The sequence below is a fragment of the Lepidochelys kempii genome, chromosome 13, assembly GCF_965140285.1.
Source record: "Lepidochelys kempii isolate rLepKem1 chromosome 13, rLepKem1.hap1, whole genome shotgun sequence".
Classification (NCBI taxonomy): domain Eukaryota; kingdom Metazoa; phylum Chordata; order Testudines; family Cheloniidae; genus Lepidochelys; species Lepidochelys kempii.
This window is the reverse complement of record NC_136392.1, coordinates 12,469,314-12,489,909: the sequence shown is the minus strand read 5'-3', so window position 1 is coordinate 12,489,909 and position 20,596 is coordinate 12,469,314. Positions and strand designations below refer to the sequence as shown.

The 20,596-nt window shown below is 45.6% G+C and overlaps 1 protein-coding gene across 2 annotated transcripts in view; it reads left to right on the top strand.

The window, feature by feature from the left end:
• The window catches only part of RBM38 (RNA binding motif protein 38), a 115,826-nt gene that overhangs the window by 56,917 nt on the left and 38,313 nt on the right, over positions 1 to 20,596 (top strand). The window lies entirely within an intron of this gene.

Sequence of the window (20,596 nt, the reverse complement as noted above, 5' to 3'; positions counted from 1 at the left end):
TTGAGTTAGACTGAGCTGCACAATTCAGATCCAGAGCTGTACTATAAGCCTCATCCGATGAAGTGAGCTTATGCTCAGATAAATTGGTTAGTCTCTAAGGTGCCACAAGTCCTCCTTTTCTTTTTTCCCAAAGTCCTGGGGCATTTTGTTCTGCCCTGGGACAGAGGTGAAGGCCAGCTGCAAAATTCCCATTCAGGCTTTGAACCAGAAGTTTGGGAGGGGTGATAGTGCTGGGTTTGGGGTTCCGGTTCGGAGCCTTTTCATGCTAAAATGTTTACCTTCTGGAAATCATACTGAAAGACAAGGAGAGCTGAGCAAGGTCTGCATGGGCTGCATAGGAACTTTTCACAGCTGAAGTTTCACTCAAAGTCTGGGGGTTAAATTGTCCCCCTTTCAAAATTCAAAGCCAGACTCAAGTACAAACCAGCACCAGTGGGGAAGGATGGGGCTCACATAGAAAACAGCATTAGCTCTGCACAAAACTGAGGCTAGCCAGCACTGAGGGGCACACAGGCAAGCTCCAGGTTCTCCTACACGTCCTTGACTTCTCCTAGGAAGAGGAGCTCTCTGCAGAGGAAACGGAACCTTTGGGCTGATTGTTTTCGCACAAAGGGTGGTGACTATCTTTCAAGCACCGGGAAAGGGCAGCAGGAGAATCCACTAGCAAATAGGGCAGCTGGGTTCAGACTCAAGTGTCTTATCCCCCAGCTGAACCAGGTAACGTCCTGGTGTTCTGATGTCTACATCCAGCCATTTTAGTGAAGTGAATGAGAAACAGAACTGGTCAAGAATGGAGAACGTTGTCCGTGAAAACTTTCGAAGTCAATTTTGTTCCACAAATTACAAAAAGTATCAAATTTTTATTTATTCAAATTTTGTCAGGAAATTGTAAATAGATAATTTTCAGTTGCAATTCTCCCGTCCCACCAGTTTTTGATGTTTCAGTTTTCCTTTTGATGCCCTTTTCCATTTTGCCACTGAAAAAGAGGTGGGAGGGAGGAGAGAAAGGTCAGGGAGAGGAAAAAATGATAAATACCCTTCCAAAAAAACCCCACCCGTAAATGTTTTCATTTTCCAGCTTTGTTGAAAAAAATGTAAAAATGCTGATTTTAAATAAAGGCCTTTTTTGATGAAACATATTTCCTTTGAAAAATTTTGTCCAGCTCCATTGAGGAACTGTCTCCAGCAAGTGCAATGTTTCCTTCATTGTGAGCACCAGGGGCCCCATTTGCCTCTCATTTAGGTCTCAGCCCTGCAAACATACATGCCTTGCTTTGCTACTGTGACAGCAATGGGACTTCTCCTGGTAGTACAGTGAAGCATGTGCATAAAGGTTTGCAAGATCAGGACCTACACGGGTGTGAATCAGGGTAGCTCCATCAGCTACCCCAGTGTAAAATGACATGGGAGTGAAGCAGGTCAGAGCCAAACCTGGGTGGCAGTTGCTTTGTGTTTCCATGCCAAGAATATGTCATTCCTGAATGTTGCAGTCAAGTTTGGCTCCTTTTATTTATTTGTTTTTAAGTACACTCTGGCTCTTTCTAAACAGACAGGCACATTTATTTCCCCTGCATTAACAGATACACACAGAGCACTAGCCCACTCTTCACGGACATGCCCCAGCTTGCTTGCCTAACCATAAGTCATTGCTATAAAGAGATTTTCTCTTTGTGGGCCTTGTCTGTTATGCGTTTGACATTTACACTCGATAGACAAAGGTAATACTGGTGACAACGAGGAACCACGCTGCATATTTGCCCAGGAACAGAGTCAAGACATTTTTTAAATAGAAATTGAGCAATTTAACTGATGACTGTTTAAAGGGTTACATCTAACTGTTGTGTAGCTGCAGATTAATCTGTATTTAAGAGCCAGTCCCGTGAGCTGCTGAGTACTCTCACATTGAGCGTCCTCTGCACCTTGCACGATTGGTCCTAGCTGATTATAAAGTTCCTGTTGAACTGAAGTACCAAATTAAAGCAGAGGTCCCTGGGATCAGGTCTCCTGCCCCCAGCATTGCCCCGGCCTTATTTTTGAAAGGAAGGCAAAAACCTATCCATAAACAGCACCTAAACCAACCCAAAATGCACCAGGAGGAGGCTTAAATACTCTCCATGCCACATGATCCTAAGACGACTGATGTCAATGAGAGTCCATTGAGTGAAATGGGTTTTGGATCAAGCACAAAAAGGAACATGGGAATTCTTCCTGCCTGAACTTATAGGTGATGAGCCTAACCAGCAACGAAACATGAATTTAGTTTCTTTCATTTCAGCCTAGCTTTACAATTAAACTACAAGCCCAGATTCCCACCTGCACCTGCTTCCGGCACAGCTGAAAAGGGAACTGCAATGAATGGAGCTGGCTGAAGCTTGCTGATCCTGGGGTCAGATCTATGGTAGCCCTGGCCCCAGTTAGAACATCCTAGATGCTGCACTAGTTGATGCTGGATAGGCTCTGGCTGGGGCCACATGCTAGCTGGAGGTAACTGGATTAAGAGCTGAAGTTTGAACACTCCAGATTTAAGGACACTTGGGTCCAGAGTTGGGGATCAACCCATCATAAATATACAGGTAGTGGATCTAAAAAAGTTGGATCTGATCTTGCTCTCATTTAAATCTGTGTAAATCAGGACTGACTGTTCTGAAGTTAACAATAGACATTATTGAAGATGCCAGTTTTACTTTGTTGTGAGATCAGAATCTGGCCCACTGTTTAGAAAACAGTGCACTGAACACATTGCAGTTATAATGATATATGGTTGTATAGATTTTCTGCACCATTTGTATTATTGTATTGCAATCTGTAAGCCACATTCTATTCTCAGTAACACCAGTGTATTCCAGAGTAACTCCACTGCAAAATTGGTCCTACACACAATGAAATTGCCCAGAAAACTTAATATTGCCTCATTGGAAAGATTAACCCTTACATAAAATTAGGAGGAGGAAATATTATTTAAAAGTTCATGCTTCTGGAAGCAGAAAGTTCTTTAGTATTACTTTAATGAGGCACTAAACTCACTCAAATGCTTTTGTTAATGCTCGTTGCTTACAAAGTGCCAACTGTTTGGCTCCTTTCCTACAGCCCAGCTAGTCTACAAAAGCTAATATTTTAGGGGCCTTTGATGTAAAATGTTAGTGCATTACGCCCAGGATCAAGAGGAGCGACAGTTGGTGAGATGAGACAAACTGAAACTCACCAGATGGTGTCCAGCATTAGAGTGGCGGCTATTGTACGAGATGGGGGGAAGTCGGGTGGAAGGAAAGAAGGAGAGAGAATGGGGTCCTGCTCCCACTGAAGCACACCTCCTGTTGATTTCAGTAGGGGCAGGATCAGACCCTGAGAAAGGAGGGACTGTGGGACGATCAACAGGCAATGCGATGGAGAGTTAATGGAACAGGAAGACATTGAGTGTGTCAGGAAAGAATGTTATGATGATAAGCAGCTGCAAAAGGTACAAAGGGACCTTATTGCTCCCACCAAGCATTGTTCAGACATGTGAGACCCTGGGCTCAATTGTCAATTGCAGCTGAGCTGTGCCTGGTGGACCAAAGATCTGCCTACTGCACCTCACACACTGTGCTGGGAATAGATGGGCTGCTCCCCAGTCTCTGCCCAGAGGAGTTTACAGCCTATTATGGGCTAGGTTAGCCACACCCCTAGGGCCTGGTGTGGAGCTGCATTGCCCTAAGGGAACTCAGGGAGAGGCTGTGCTTGAGAGAGGCTGGTGTCCGGGGCGGACAGTGGCTCCTTGCCACACCCACTGGGGCAATGCGCAGAAGAGTTTGTGAGCTCTCAGATTATAACTGTCTGTGGCTCTTCTGCGGGGTGCAAGGATTTTTGTCCCCTCCCCTCTGCATTCCCACTTGAGGGACAGGCACCATGTGGCCCTCCCCTTTGTACCATAATATAGCTATCATCCCCACATACCTCTCTGACATGGAGGCATAGGACAGTAACCCTGAGCAGCTGCAAGGACAGAACAGTTTGCGAGTCCTGGGAGGGGAGCACAGACCATATGTTCCACCCTCCAGCTCTACGTAGCAGTGTGAAAAGAAGGATTAAAAATTGTTGTCCGCCGTAGCCCGAACAATCAAGCTAAGGCACCAAGACAGGTGGATGTTCCAGCCCAGCATGTATGGCTCTGGCTGGGAGCAGTCGGGGGTGCCTCAGTTATCTGGCTTCCATAATGAACAAGCAAGGGAACAGCTTGTGCAACAGCCTTCAGAAGCCTACACGTCTCAGTCAAGTGGGACGTCGCTGGTAGAGTTATCCCTCAATAGGGACCTCTTCACACAATGCACATTTTGTTGTGACCCTGCTTTCATCTGGCCCAAGCCAAAGCCATCAGAAGCCAGGGTGTGTACAAACCTGCAACCAGTTCTTCTCTCAGAAAGCTTCCATCTAGATTAGGCCTAGCTTTAGTCAAAGAGTTTCATCAACACAAAAGGTGGGCAAAGCAAAACAAGAATGTAACCAGAATCTGCCTCAACATAGTATCCAAGATCTGGCCTGGAAGAACCTATTTCTATGTATAGTCTTACAGCCCTATTTCCTCTGTATCACAGTGACTATACATATCAGCCGCATGCTGTTTATGAGTATAGGCCAGGGGTGGCCAAATGGTGGCTCATGAGCCGCATGTGGGTCTTTTACAGTTAAAGTGTGGCTCTCGAAGCCCACCATGCCCCTCCCATTCTCTACCTACCAGACCGTTTAGGGAGGCTCGGGGCTTCTGCCCTGTGGCAGGGTGGTGGAGCTTGGAGCTTCTGCCCAGCAGGGAGGGGGGGGTCTCAGGGCTTCAGCCCTGCAGCACCTGCTGGGGCTCAGGGCAGGAGCAGGACTGAAGCCCTGAGCCCGGCTGGCATGCCCCAAGGGGCAGAAGCCCCGAGACCTCTGACCCCACAGAGTAGAAACCCTTAGCCCCACCATTCCGCCGCAGAGCTGAAGCCCCGAGCCCCAGCAGATGCGCCCCCGGCTCTTGAACTTCTGAAGATTGTCATATAGAGCTCACTGGGTCCGTAAGTTTGGCCACCCCTGGTAAATGCTCATATAGACAGATGATTGTGTATAATCATCTGCAATGCTGCATCTCATTTGGTGTCATGGCTCAGAGTCAAGCTGCTTGTCTGTGGCCTACTGTTACCTTCAGCACTGTGAATGACTTCAGAGATAACAGACAAATCATGCGCAAAGAATGAGTCAGCTCAGTTGACATCATAATTTTGATTTTCTCCATGACTGAATTAGATACTTTTAGCGTCTCGTGTGCAAATAAAAAGCAGGAAAAAATGGAACAGCAAAAAGAAGATGAAAAGGTACATGGAGCTGGGGATACATGGTTCAATGGGCAGGGAATTACAGGTATGACAACCCATAGGAAGAATGTACTGGAGGGGGCAGGAAATGGTTGGGAAAAGAAACCGTCTTCCTTCTATAGATTTTGCTGGTGCTATGCAAACCATGAACAACAAATTGTAAAGCTGCTATACTTGAAATTCAAAGATTTCCCATTTCCCGATTAACTTAAAAACAGGCCCATTTGCACAGGAAACTTCACCAACATATGTATGTGTATTTCTCTATATTAAGCAAAAATGGATATTATAGCCCATGAAACTAGGTCTGTTTTGGAACAAAAAATGCAGGTAGTCCCAAGTACAATGAAGTGAAGGGCACCTATATTTCAGCTAAAAATCCCAGTCACTCTGAATATGTGAAAACTCACATTTTCACAACTTGTAGATACAAAATGATTAATTTTGTTAATATTCAGAATATGGGGGATGGGGAAAGATCAGATGAACTGCAATGGCACAAAACGGAATGCAAATTTCACCTGGTTCTAATTTTCAGTTTCCTGAGTCTCTCTTAATTACTATTTATTAGTTGTACTATAGCAGTGGCTAGACGCCCCTAACTGCGATTGGCATCCCATTGCTGCCACACTGATATACACATAGCGAGAATATGGTCCCTGCCCTGACGGGTGTATAATTTAATGGCCTGATCCAAAGCCCACTGAAGTCAGTGAGAGTATTTTTATTGACTTAGGAGCAGGCCTTATAGGTACATGTTTAACTTTAAGCACATCAGTGCCTCCAATGAGATTATCCTCACAGGCTGGAGTTCACCTTTCTCATTGTCAGTGGTTAAGAAGGCAGGTATATGCCACTCACCATCTGAGATGGGACTTCGTTATTGGCATAAACTGGGAGTGCACTGTTACCATCATGTACAGGAAAACACACAGTACAACTGTAAACAAGAGGTACACTGGCACATTTTGATCATACTGGCAAGAATTCTCTCTTACAAGCTGACTCAAGGTAGAGCTGGGAGGATCTGGAAGGATCAGAGTAATGGCTTACTTCCCCAGTTTGTCACATAACACTAAGCAGTTGATAAAAGCTTCCTTTGAAGAGGTGCCAAGTTACTCCGTGCTTTGCAATAATGATATGGTATTCCACTCACAGAAGCGAGGTTTCTGATTCTTTCTGATTGTAAAGAATTTAAAAGAGAGACAGAAACAGAGAGGTAGTAGAAAGAGTTCCTACTCAAAGAAAGAGATGAGAGGCTTGGGTATATTGGTAATTAATTGCTGGGGTTTGCTTCTTTATTCTTCCCTGGTAGTAGTACCAATAAAAATCCAATTGTGTTCCCTATAATACAGACCCAAAGTTACGAGGACAATCCTGACTGTATTTATCAGCGTTGCCCATTTCAAGCGTTGAAAAATAACGCTGGGTCCCCCCAAAATCATGAGGTTGATTCTAAAAGCACAAGATTTTAAATATAATAAACACTGGGCCAGGGTGCTGGAACAATTTGTGTAGTGGGGGAGCTGAAGACCAAGGAACAAACCTGTGAACGCTGTATAGGATGGAAGCCATGCATTTGGTATCTATTATTACCTCAAGCCACGGGCTGCTGCTGCACCCTCAGCACCCTGGTTCCAGTGCTCCTGTGTTGGGTGCTGTTTATTTGCCTTCTGGTTTTTGAGCTTTTAAGAGTCACATTGTCAAGCTTTTCTCTGCTAAGATGAGAGCTAGAAACATACCTTTTTTAAAAAGTGAAATTCTCCTGTGATTCTGTCTGACTCCAAATCTTCAGTTTCACAGAGAAGTGGCTGTCTTTAAGGAGTGGGATAATTTTCACCTGGTGAATCTGACTTTTGTTTTCTGAAGAGTCAGTAAAAAAAAAAAACCCTTAACCCACCCAAAGCAGATAACTCAGGCCACGGGTGTGTTGGCATGCGCATATATTTCTAGCTGGAACAGCTAAAATATGTTACCATTTCCCTTACTTTCTAGTTCAAAGAGCATGACTCTTGTTTCCTCATTGGCACCCACAGCTGTGAGGTCCTCTGGATAGTCTACAGTGTCCCCAAAACTAGTCATGCTTGAACCTTCTCTGGGGCCAGTCTAATGACCTTGTGGTTTAGTGGTTTGCAACACCACATGAACCACATGGTTCTCAGACCTGCCCTCTGGCTCCCCAAGCCTGCTGGGGCTGAGGATACTGTGGGAACCGTATTGTTCAGCCAACTGTAGGGGAGTCAGCCTCATGTCACCATGCACCAACTTCTCAAGGGGGTGTGCAGATGGCAGTGAAGGAAGGGAATCACTAAGCCATCCACACCCACAGAGCCTGAATGCTCCACTGCTTTTCTGTGCTCTCTCTCTCACTCACTCTCTCATCTTCTTTCTCTGCAGGGAATGCTTCTGCCCGTCTTTCTCCGTGTACATTCCCTGAGAATCTCGCCCCCAGGTTCTGTTAAAGGCAGCAGCATCATGATACAGGGCAGTAGGTTTGTTTTCCTACACACGATGCAGTTCTCTGCTGCGCCAGGCTGGAGGGGTGCCTATTACAATGGAAGGAATTAGGATAGCAAGTGTGAAAAATCGGGACAGGGGGTGGGGGGTAATAGGCACGTATATAAGAAAAAGCCCCAAATATTGGGACTGTCCCTATAAAATCGGGACATCTGGTCACCCAAGAAGGAATTCACCTCTTCCATAAATTTACAGGGCTGTTTTTGTTCCTCAGTGATCTACAGAGAATAAAGGTGGGACTGAATGAAATACCTCCCACACTGTAGAAGGTACCCTCTACATGGTCTATGGTAACCTCACTCACAAGGATTGAGGCCCATTGGCAGGGCAGAGTGAAGGAAGCTTGGCCTGCTGCCGCCCATGCTGCTATTATATGATTTGTACTCTGTATAATTGAGAGGCCCCAACCAAGATCAGGGCTCCACTCTTCTAGGCACTGCACAAAGTGAGAGACAGCCCCTGTCCCAGAGAACTTATGATCTAAATAGACAAGGCAGTTGAAGGAAGGATTGTTATCCCTAGTTTACAAACAGGGGCATGGAGAGGTCAGACACCTTGGCCAAGATCACACAGAGATGGTATGTGAACCCACATCTCCCGAGTCCCACTCCAGTGCCTTAATCACAAGCGCATCTCTGCTGTACCTGTACTAGATTCCAGGGGTCTCAGCCTGGCCCCTTTCAGGAGTACAGCATTCACACTGGTTTTTAAAAACACGAGTGCCAGCTCCCTCCTGCCTCTCCCAGATGACCTGCCCCAAGGATTAATGGCTGCACAAACAATCTTTGCCCGCCATGCTTCGCTCTCTTTGTTTAGCCAGCCGCTTTGCTTTTAGTTCCTTCTGAGCAGGTGTTGTTTGCTCTCTCGACTCAGCATTTGTTCCTTCATGAAACTGACTACAAAGCCTATGGAGTTGTTGCTATTTATTTTCTCCCCTGGCCTGCTTTGTTAATGGTGACCAGGTGGGTGGGCAGGCGGTTGGTTCTCCCAGTCATTTGTTACTGGATGGGAGATGTTAAATATTTGCATTAATAGGTTTGGGCTGCTGTTCTTTTTACAAATCATAAAAGCCCACGAAGGGGAAAACAACACCCAGACTTGGTAGGCTCCACGACTCGGGCTAGCTCTCTGCTCTCCATGCAAGCTGAGTTCAGCAAATGATCTGATAGAGAAAAAGCAAAACAGAAGCCCTATGATTCCATTGCTTTGTAGGAGTTTATTTTATGGTGCAAGGACTTAAAATATATTATGGGGTTCTCTCACTTATTGGGAAGGAGCCTGGTATTCTGAAGCCCTTCCGAGGCTGATTTTATAGCAGTATTTCTCCCCACTTTCTCCCCTCCTCTCCCTCCAGGGACGACGAGAAGCTGTTTGCAGCTTTCAGGAAAAGAATTACAGTAACACCAGTGTAAATCTGGAGTAACTCCAGGGAAGTTAATGGAATTATTTTTGATTGACACAAGTGTCACAGAGCAGAATTTGGCCCTTTATATCATCTGACCAATAGAGTTTCAGGAACCATGGAAGTGATGTGCTACTATGCACTAGTCATGGGTTTAATCCATTAGCATCCTACACAGCAGGGTATGGACACCAAACCAGCCTATATATCACCTCGGGGAAGCATGTTGTGTCCTTCATGGGAGACCTTTGTGCTGGGGAGGGGAGGTGGAAATTCCAGTTGTGCTTAGGCATTGGTTGCTGCATGGAGTTTAGTAGTGAAGGGAAGTGACAGATGAAGAACCTTGGGTTCTTTCTTCCCACATCCCATCTTGGCCAGTGGTTCCAACATCATGACTAATGGAGTGACATGACCTGTTACATCACTGTTCAAGCTGCAAAGCAAAGTCAAAACAATTCTGTCAGCCAATGCACTGCAAACTTTGGAGTACAAAGTGCTATATTAGAAGTTTGTGAGGCAAAGGCGATACATATTTTACAATAGTAAGGTCATTTCAAAACCTTTTAAATTGTTCCAGCACACAACAGAAACTGGCTGGAGCACTCATTTGCTTGGTGAAAACTCTCTGTTGTATTGTACCCTTTGAACAAGAGATGGGATAAACTGGAAACATTTTTTCCCCTCTCTCCCCTCTCTCCCCCCATTAAACATAGCAGGTTCAGTTAAATACAGAATATATTAGACAATTTAAAATTAAACAAACCCACTTAAATTAAATATCAGTTTTTATGGTACTTAAAATAGGTAGCATGACCTCCTACATCTATAATAAATACCTATTGAAGTGAAGAAAAATGTCGTGGTGTGCCTTAAAAAAACAAAACCAAACACAACCCCTGAAAATATACAAACAAAAACTGGCAAAAAGCAAGCCATAGAGTCACAGAACCATAGGATTAGACGGGACTGGAGCTATCTTTTGTTGCAATTCTATTTTAAAATCAATCTTGTCTTTGGGTGGGATGCGCTTTATGAAAACATCCTAACAAATATATGATAATGATCCTACCTTGGGGTAGCACCTTTCAACCAGAACAATCTCAGCGTAAAGTCTTCAAGGGAAGGGCCATGTGACGGTATGTGGACAGTGCCTAGTGTGATGACCGCTATCTTGGCTCACACACCTGAAACTGAGTTGCGGACCTCTGCAGCTGAGAGCATAAAACTCTACAGCTTGAGCTAACCAGCCAGGCTCAGTAGCTGGAGGCTAAAACAGACTCATGTGCTCATTGCGGCTTGGGCACAGAGGGGGGTGCATTACACGCACTGACCAGTGAGTTACATATTTACTGTGGGCAGTGGGGGAAGCTCATCTCAAGACTGAGGCCCACAGCAGCACTTTGAATCCTAGATAAGCCTCCATGTATATCACAGTTTCCATTCAGGAGGGAATGGGAGCCTTCAGAGCTGGAAGCCTGTATTGCTATGCCTTGAGCTGCAGAGCCATGCTCTCAGGTGGAGGCCTGTAACAGAGTCCCATAGGTTATAGCTCAGGCACAGAGAGGGACACAGGGAACTCTGACCAGTGGGTTACACATGCACAGGGGCCATCCCTTTTCCTGATTTGGGCCTTTGGATGTTACTGCACTTGAAATAGTAAACAGGCATAATAACAGTTACGTGCTTTACAACAGTGACCAATGGCTTGAAAACTATTACGCAGAGATCCAACACTGGAATGCAGCTACCTCTTGGGTGAAGCATGGCAGCTGTTTAACAGTGCACAACAATATTAGAATAGCAGCTATGGGAATACTCTCCATTTTTTTTTCCAACAGAGAAAGTCTATAGTCCCATGTTGTAGTTTAGTGGATCCTAATCTGCTGATTTTAGCAGTATTAATCTCTGCTGAAGCTCCCACTTCCTCCTGAGTGACTGCTGACTGGCAAAACTTTGAACTCAGGACCACCAATGACTGATCTCCTCATTCCCACATGCCTACTGTATGATGTAGTGCTAAATGCCCTTTATCCTATGTTCCAAACAGACAGAGCGGGCACTTGGCACTGCATATGCTGTGGTTTCAATCACTCTCTTCTTTCCCCCTCTCTTTTTTTCTTGTAAAGGCTTTGGTTTGTCAGACTCTGTCAAACAACTTCTTGTGCCAGGTTTTTACAAGAATCCTCCTTGATGCCCACTGCCACATACCCTCTTTAAACAATACTCAGGGAGGTACTGCATGCCATATATAGCCAAAAGCTAGGGATTTCCCAGGCCCAGAAGAGTGCTTGCAGAATACAGAATGCATCATTTCTCCATCTTAGCTCAATTTAAGTGTGCATGGGAGCCAGGCATATTGCACGGTTGTCTTTTTATTGATTCCCTACTCCAGTGGATGGGCATACATTTTTTAAAAAAAGGAACTGAAACAAGGGAACCTGACCACAGGCACATGCTGAGCCCTAATGGATATAGTCCCAAAGAGACCCAAACCGAAGCAGCAATAACACAAGCAAACAAAAACCACAGTGACACAGGATCTGAATGCAAAGTTGGCAATAGTCAGGCCACGACCAAATAAGGTCCTTATTGCTTTGGCCTAATGTAAACAAATAGCTGGATTACACAGAGTTGCAGCCTGAGTTTTGACAAAGACATTCATGTAATATTTGGCAATTCCTCGGGCCCTCGTTAGCCGTGTTAACAGTCAGAATGCTGAGTTTTGATGGCGCAAAGGAAAATGTCAAGACTGTACAGCGAGACAAGGTGGGTGAGGGAAGAGCTTTTTTTGGACCAACTTCTGTTTGAGCGTGAGCTACAGAGCTCTCACTCCAACCTGGGAGAATGTGAAAAGCAACATGTGAAATAATCACAGAGACAAGCTTTCAAACCACACTGGGCTCTTCTTCAGGCTCTGTGGCTGGAAAGCGTCTCTCTCTCTCTCTCTCTCTCTCCCTCTCTCTCTCTCTCACCAGCAAAAGTTAGTCCAATAAAAGATATTACTTCACTCCCCTGGTCTCTCTAATAGCCTGGGACCGACACGGCTACAACTACACTGCAGGCGATGGTGTACAGACACATGCATTTCAACCCGCGGAGGACACAGAACAGCAAGAATACAACACAATCCCTGTGATAATTTCACACTTTGCTCTTCCCATTCTCCCATTCAACAGGGCAAACAGGAGTGTGAGAGCTCTTGACTGGCTGAGCAAAAGTCAACAGGGCTGCAGTTCTATTTGGAGTGGCTAATGAGGATCCACATTCCAAAGAGCTCTGCTAATCTCTTTCTCACTGACACTTGCCAGCCTTCCAGCATCACTCCAGTCTCTGTGTTTAGACTCCTTCCCATCCTTTTGTTTGGAGCGTCCAGACTCCCAGGTTTGCTGACATGTGGCTCATCTCCTTGCTGTCAAGTCTTTTGGGACTGGATGTCAGCCCTACAGGATCCAAACAGAAGCCTTCCATGGAGTAACTGTTGGAAAACCTTTACATAAAGGCTGGTGCTTCGCCCTGCCCCCTCTCCTCAGATTGCTAAAAATGTTCATTCATCCTGCATTAAAATGAAGGCCTTTATCGCAGACCAGAGACTCGGAAGCATTGCAAAGAGCTGTGGAGAAATCCTGATGCATGGGATGCAGCGCTGGGCTAGATTCTAAGCCCTCTGCTAACCGAGGCGGTGTCTGCACTCGACTTTTGTTTTTAAAAACCCTGCCTGCTGCTGCCACCCCAGTTGTAGCTCTACTGGTGTGAGCAATGATGGGAACCTTAATGTAGACGAGACACAGGTGGGCACCAGCCTACTGACTACTGTGTCATCAACCTTGCTCGGAGTTGCTCTAGATGACGTAGTGGTTAAAACATTGCTGGTGCCTTGACTAGACTAGGGCTCCTGCTATTCTTACCACCACTGTGACTGCACTGCGGGAAGCAATGCGGGGAAGATTAGTGTAGACAAGGCCCTAGTTACAAAAATGCATCTTTAAGGACAGATTTTCAAAATTGCTCAGCTCCCATTTTGTCACCAAAGAGAAACTGGCAGATTTTCAAACGTGCTCAGCATCCAGCAGCTCCTAGTGAGAACATGCTGAGTTCTTCTGAAAATCTGGCTCTTATTCATTATGGAAGGACAATTCAAAGCCACAGAGCCAGCTTGGGGTTTACAATGAACATCCCTTTATGTTTTTCTGAGGCAGTTTAGAAAGACCAGCAATAGCCACTTTCCCAGATGATGCAGTGTATGTATCTGCATCTCCAAATATGGGACTGACACCCAAACTGCACCAACAAGAGAGGGAACGAATCTTCAGCTCTCACCAGCAACCCATTGCGCAGGGCCTAATCCAACAAAACACGTAAGCACATGCGGATCTTTACACATGTGAGTAGCCCCACTGGCTTCAGTGGGATGACTCGCATACTTAGAGGGAAGCGAATGCTTTGCTGGATTGGGGCCATGATGAACTTTAGGGGCACTCTCCCAAAGTCTCGTCCTGACGTCCAATAATCCCTACAACTGTTGAAGGCTATTGGGCTGAGCCCTAACACTATAAAAAAATCCCTTGGTTTCAGGTTTTGGCTTGAAAGGGAAATGTCTAACAACCCTTGAAGAGGGCTCAGACCACGCTCTTATTGAATGTTTAAAGTTGTTACCTTAAGATTACATCAACATACATTTTTGCCTTCAATATATACAGTAAAAGTCTTTGGATGATCCTGTATAATAATAACAATGCCCTCTGCTGTGTTTAACTAGAACAACATGACACTCAAGTCCTTAACACTGATGCTTCTTCATGGTATTTGGCACAAGAAATATTCCATGGCAAATTTTATAGGAATCATTTGGAGACAGTAGAATCTGGAAAATATTACCAATGCAGGATATTAAAAAACAAACAGTGGAGATAAAAAAATTGATTCTGTATATACAGGATTACGCATAAATGTGTTTTAAGAGACCTTGTTATACTTTATCCCAATGGGCAAGATTGTTTTTTTAGAGAGACATTAAACTTCCCTCTTCAGAAAACACAGTGCCTGGCTATGCCATTTCAGTTAAACTCATTGGCCAGATGTCCTTACTCAACACAGAGAAGGGACAACCATTTCATTTGAAACGGCTTTTTCAGAGATGACAAGAGACCTCTAGACAAGACAAATCAGTGGCCCCTGGGCTAGGAGAGAGGATGGATACGTGCATGGGAAAGCTAAGGAAGCGCAGGGAAAAGGCAGTGCAGGGAATGGGACGCACTGCTGATAACAAGACTATAATGAGATGCGACAACAAAAGTCCTTTTGCAGAAAGCATGTAAGTACAGGCTTAAGACCCACTGACTTCACTGGGATTTAAGCACATGCTTAAAGTTAAGCATGTGCTTAAGTACTTTCCTGACTAGGGGGCCAACACTTTGTTGAAGGGACTGTTGTGATGCTGCCAGATTGAATCCTGTGCTGGTAGCACTCAGTGTATTAGGAACACAGGTCACTTTACTTTTCTCTCTCATTTCTTGGCTTAACAGTGGTTTTACATGTCCATAACAACAACGGGTCAAAGTCAGATCTGTGGTAAGTGGGGTCAACTTTATGGCCTTTGGTAGAGTTGCCTCCTCTTAGACCGGGTAAAGGGTGCCTGAGAAAGATTAAATAATGTGTCTTTGTTCAAACATGCTTTTCAAGGGGCCACAATACTCAGGCCAGGCTATGTTACTTCCTGACACCTAAAAATGAAAGCTGGAGAATGGAAAATAAAGCTGGGTTCTCAGATTCTAGCACTGTCCAATTCAATATGGACAAGAAACTCAAACCAACTGAAGCCTGAATTTGACCTACTTATTACACGTAAGCATTTATTCTGGCTCCTCTTCAGCAGTTCTTTGGCTCTCTAGGTAGCAAAGCTCCTAAGGGCCATCACCCCTGGCTGGGCAAGCACTGTTTCAAAGTACAGCTGCTAGAGAAAGCGACATTCTCTGGCCTCTACTGAATAGATAGGTGGAAGAGCATCACTTTGAAGGACAGCAAAGATATGTCACCAGGCTTGTCTGGGGAGGAAAGTGGGCCAGGGTCTTCAGAATTCTGTAGTTATAAGAAAGAGGATGGAACTCCATTTGGCCAAGAAAGGGAGACTTTTCAGTGGCTTTGAGCAACACATTTCTGATTGAAACACAGCCTCTCTGGGAACATCCTTGGAAGAGGTATCAAAAGTTCAAGTCCCCATGCCTCCTCAGCTCCACCTCTGGGAAAGCTGGAGCTACCAGGAACTCTACTGTGGAGTATTGAAGGAGGAGCTGTGACTGAGTGTGAGCGAGTGTTACAGGCCCCCGTACAAATCCAGAGGATAGGCATACACACTCACCATGGGGTTATACGAGTGCACAATGGGTGGAGCGGGAAAGGCTCCTTCCCCCAGCCCTATTTACATGCCTGCTCAGGGCTACAGATCCTCTAGTCCTCTGCAGTCTATTTAGCTAATAGAAAACACCAGTAAAACTCCAAGGAAGCTCTCAGGGCAATTGTTTTGTTGCATCAACCTAATGCCACTCACAAATTCTGCTTCTGTAAAATTCTACACCAGACCGTACACTTTAAAACTAAATTGCCAATTAGCTGCAATCACGGGTGTTGGAAGGTTGCCGTCTTTGTGGCTCTGTCCGAGCAAGAAGGGATGTTTCAGTGATATGTTTGCCAGAGCCCTCAGATTTCTATGCTGCTTCTACTGTGCCGCACAGCTCGCGGTAATACAAAGGCACACATTGCTCACTGCAAAGGGCAGTCTCTTAAGGAAGTGTGAGTGCCGAGGGCTAGCGTTGCTGCTGGTTTTGAACACTTAATGTCTCCATGTGCATTTCATTAGCATGCACTTGCTTTGCTCCCACACATGCTTTATGGGAGGGTCTGCCAGAGCTGGAGCCTGAGTGTCACCCACTGAAAGCCAAGAGCTGCATCTATTTTTACAATGAGTTTGCCTGCTGATATGTTGCATTATCTGAGCAATACGAAAGGGGAAAAAATGACCTGCAGCTCCTCCCGCCACTTATTTACCTTCTGTTTAAACAGTGTCTTTTAAATCCACTCAATCCCTCTCCTGAGCACCCATGTACTTGGCACCTCTAACGGTGCTCGAGAGGCTATTTTTAAAAGCACACTGCTGGCTTTTATCTTAAGCTGCCTGCATTTTTTTCAGCACTCACACTCTTAAACACGTTGGCAGATAAAAGCAGAGAGGAGAGAGAGGCTAAATGCGGCAAGCTTGGCAGTGCAAGCTGAGAATTAAGGAGGAGCTGGGGTAACCAGCGCAAGAAAAAGTACCTAAGTGCTCCCTGGAATAAACTCTGGGTCATCCTGGGTCAAATATCAAAGGTTTTGCTCAGTTTCGGCTCAAGGGAAAACTTCTCGCTGAAGTCCAAGGACATTTTCGTTGAGTAAGGACTTCAGAGTTCAACATTTGCCTGGTATGTTAGCATCACAACTCCATGCAACCAACACAATGGAATTAGTGCTTGTGCAGTATGCTGGACTGACAGCTCTGGAGAGTGAAGTCCTCTGTCCTACTCCAGTGATTATGCAAACTTCCCCATCCCTGCCCCATGACCAATGATCCTCAGTTCTCACCTTAAAGCAACGTTGAAAGTCTCTTGCTTCTGTCATGCGTTCAAATGACAGGCGCGACCCCTGGTCTCAATTCTGATCTGAAGTCAGTGGAATTGCACCAGTGTAAATGGGGGTGACGTTGGGATCAGTGCCCGGGTGCCCTAACGTGTCCATCATTAGACAGGACATTCCGACAGGAAGTATTGGTAAAATGGCAGCATTCACTGAGAAGGACACCCCACCCCACTCCCAGTTGTGGGGATGTGCAAGAGTGCCAGGGATTTCTAAACAGCTGTTCTGAAAATCCATTTTCAGCACATATACAGCGGTTCTGACACCAAACCTGGTCAAACTCAGCGATTGTGCTTTGAATTTGGGGGTTGGTTTCAAGTTCAAATCTGGAACTCCTGGCAAAACGCTGGAGGTGGGACCAACCTGACTGAGAGTGAAGCAAGTTTTGCATTGTGAACCTAAAGGGCTGATCTTGGCGTTGCCCTAGATGCACTAGTGTTCCCCAAAGTTAGGGAGGATCCCTTTAATACCTACAAAACACTCCACATTGGATAAGCAGCTGGTGTTTGAAGTCTGCTACTTCTTGTATTGCTCCTAATCATTCTCACTATGACTGTCATCTCTTGTCATAAGCTGAGATTGTAAGCTCTTTGGCACAGACATTCTTTCCTATCTCCAGTGATGCACTGATCCCTGATGAGGTCTTCTGGGTGCTATTGCAACACAAATAACAAGAAGAAAAGGAGGACTTGTGGCACCTTAGAGACGAACAAAATTTATTTGAGCATCAGCTTTTGTGAGCTACAGCTCACTTCATCAGATGCATTCATCTCACGAAAGCTGATGCTCAAATAAATTGGTCAGTCTCTAAGGTGCCACAAGTCCTCCTGTTCTTTTTGCGGATACAGACTAACGCGGCTGCTACTCTGACACAAATAACAATATAGCAATAATGACCCTGTGCAGTACGTAGTCTGACAGATGCGCCAGTTAAACAAGGATTCTGGTGCTTGGATGTATTCTATCGATTTCTGCTGTCTCAGGTACAAACCCTGCCCAGCTTACTCATACAAATGGAGTTACTCACGTGAGTAAGGCAAACAGAATCAGGCCTCTTCTGGGGATCATTAATACAGAATTTTCCAGCTTGACACATTTTATTCTCAACCCAGCAAATTGGAAAGGCAGTATCTGTGATGGATGCAAGGTATCCTGTGCCAATTCCGAGAACAGATGGAGTGGCAGTCTCTTTGTTTGAGAGATATGGGTCTCTTCTTAATGGAAAGGTCTGAACAGGGGATATCCAGGGTCAGTAAGCTGACTATTTACAGCAAGTTTTGCACGAAAGATATGATAAATCCATCACCACTCAGTGGTGTTACAAACAGGGCTGCTAAGTGAGACAAGGAAATGGTTCATCCAGAAACTGCAGGGTGTAATTTAAGGGTCTGAATCAAAGCCCACTGAAGTCAATGAAGACTCCCATTGACTTCAATGGGCTTTGGATCAGAACCTGAGACAACATTGTGAGAGGTACCGATTCCCGGTCACTGATAATGTTTGGTGGAAGCTGTCATATACACAAGACTCAGACAGGCTCTGGACTGGATTAGATGGCATGGTGGTAAAACATCTGTCCTTATCTGAGCCTTATCTATACCGCTGCAGCTATCCCTAATGGCTCCAGACCCGTTGGGAAAGATCGGTCTGAAAAATCCTAGTGCAAACCAGGCCTCCGTTATATTTCAGTCCTGCCACTCTTTGCACTTTGTTTTTTCCTCATTATGCCAGGCCGCATGTTCCTGCTCTGCAGAGCCACCATTTGCAGAAGAAACCCTTTACTGTCAGGCAGCTGATAAGGAGGCCTCTTCCAGAATGGATGCTTTTCTGCGGGTGGTGACTCTGTCCTGAGCACTGAGAGAATCCTGTTAAGTGTGAGGAACAATGGGGCCTTGATTCTGATCAGGTGCTCCTGGTTCTTTAAATATTAAAGAAGCAGTAATCCTGGTGGTAATGTTGAAACACTGAATAAAGTCATCAGTACAACTGGATCCAAGTTGCAAGCTGAGATCTGGCTTCAAACTTCTCCAGAGCTTGGAGATGGTCTAGTCTGGAATTTTGTTTTGGGGCCATCTCCACTAATAATAATTCTCTTATTGGCCCTGATGCAGGCACAAAGTACTCCTACGTGGGCAGCTGTAGATTCCCCTAGAGATCAGAGACATACAGCCACCTCCCCCACAATGGGTCACGCACCACGCTGAGCTCAGCTGGACCTAAGGATCAGGGCATTAGTGTGAAGGATGAAGACAGCACGAGAAGACTCCCACAAGTCTAGATAAAGTGGGAAGGAAGATGATGATAGACCTTTGTACCCGATAAACTGCAATGTGCAGCCGGAGCAGGAATTTGGAGACGCATCACAGAGGGAAAGTGAAGTGAAGGAATTTTGAGTTACACAAACAAAGTGAAAGGGGTTTCAATTCCAGAAGATGGGGAGGAAAAAGAGCAGTTAGAAGAAAAGCAAGAGGATGAGATTAGCCAGGCAATAAAATGAAAATGAGCAGGAGGTGAAGGAAAATGTGCTGGAGATAAGAGATGGTAGATTACGCAGTTGGCAGATGGACGGGAGTAGGCAGCCAAGAAGGGAACAAAAAAAACCATGTACTAATTCTGTAAAAACCATAATGGACTATTTAAAAGACCATCTTCTCCAGAGAAATACATCATTATATCAGAAGGAACACCATCTGCCCCCCTGCTCTGGGGTGAAATGAAATCATGCTACATAGTGCTTATATGAGATGAAGGCTGGTTTCACTGCACCACACTGTACAGTGTAGAGGCCAGTCTGTGCAGCTTCCACATTGCCCAGGCACCTGGGCACCAAAGAGAGCACCAATCCCACATCCGTTCTCTCCACCCCACCATCAACAATGCAGCAGATCTCTGGCTCCACACAGACTGTTCCCCCTTTATGCCACTTCAGTGGGCTGGTCAGAAAACACACATTCCGTTTCTGACTCCGGGGCTTGGTGGTTAGGGCACCCAGCTGGGATGTGGGGGAACTACAGCTCGAGTCCCTGCCTAGCCTGATGTGAAGCAGGCACTTGAGTTTGGGTGTCCCACATCCCAGTGAGTGCCGTGACCAGTCGGCTTTCTGGGGGTCTCTTGCTCTCTCTTTCTGTGTGTATGGCCAGAAATTCCATCCTGGACCTGTCCAATGAAAAACGGTTTTGTCCAAACATTCCAGACCTGCTCTATTTAAAACTACCCTAAAGGAGTAGCTGGAGATTCCTGGGTCACATGGGAAATGAGCCATATTACCCACCCGCTGCCTCTCGGTGTAGAAGGAGCTCCTCAGAGTGGAGCCAGAGCATGCTGCACTATGATGACTCCAGGCTAACTTAGGTCAGCATTGCAACTGTTCATACACATCCTGGGGCCTGCTCAGCCTAGGCCAGCCCCAGGAATGGGGGAGGGGAAAAGGTGGTGTAGAGCCATCTTAGTCTAGTCAAGCTGAAGGTTCAGCCCAGTATGTTCTGGGTGGTTACAGAATAAGGGAGTGGCCTAAATTCAATCAATCCACCTTTGACGTTCAAGCTTTGACGTTTCATTATAATGCCCTGGACAATGTTCAGCCACGCTGGGCAGATAGCTTATCACCAAAGGGAGATGCTGGTTTGTGCAATGGAGAGTAATGTTCGGGTGTGTGGCTTGGTCTGCAATGGAAATCGCCATAGCTATGTCTGCA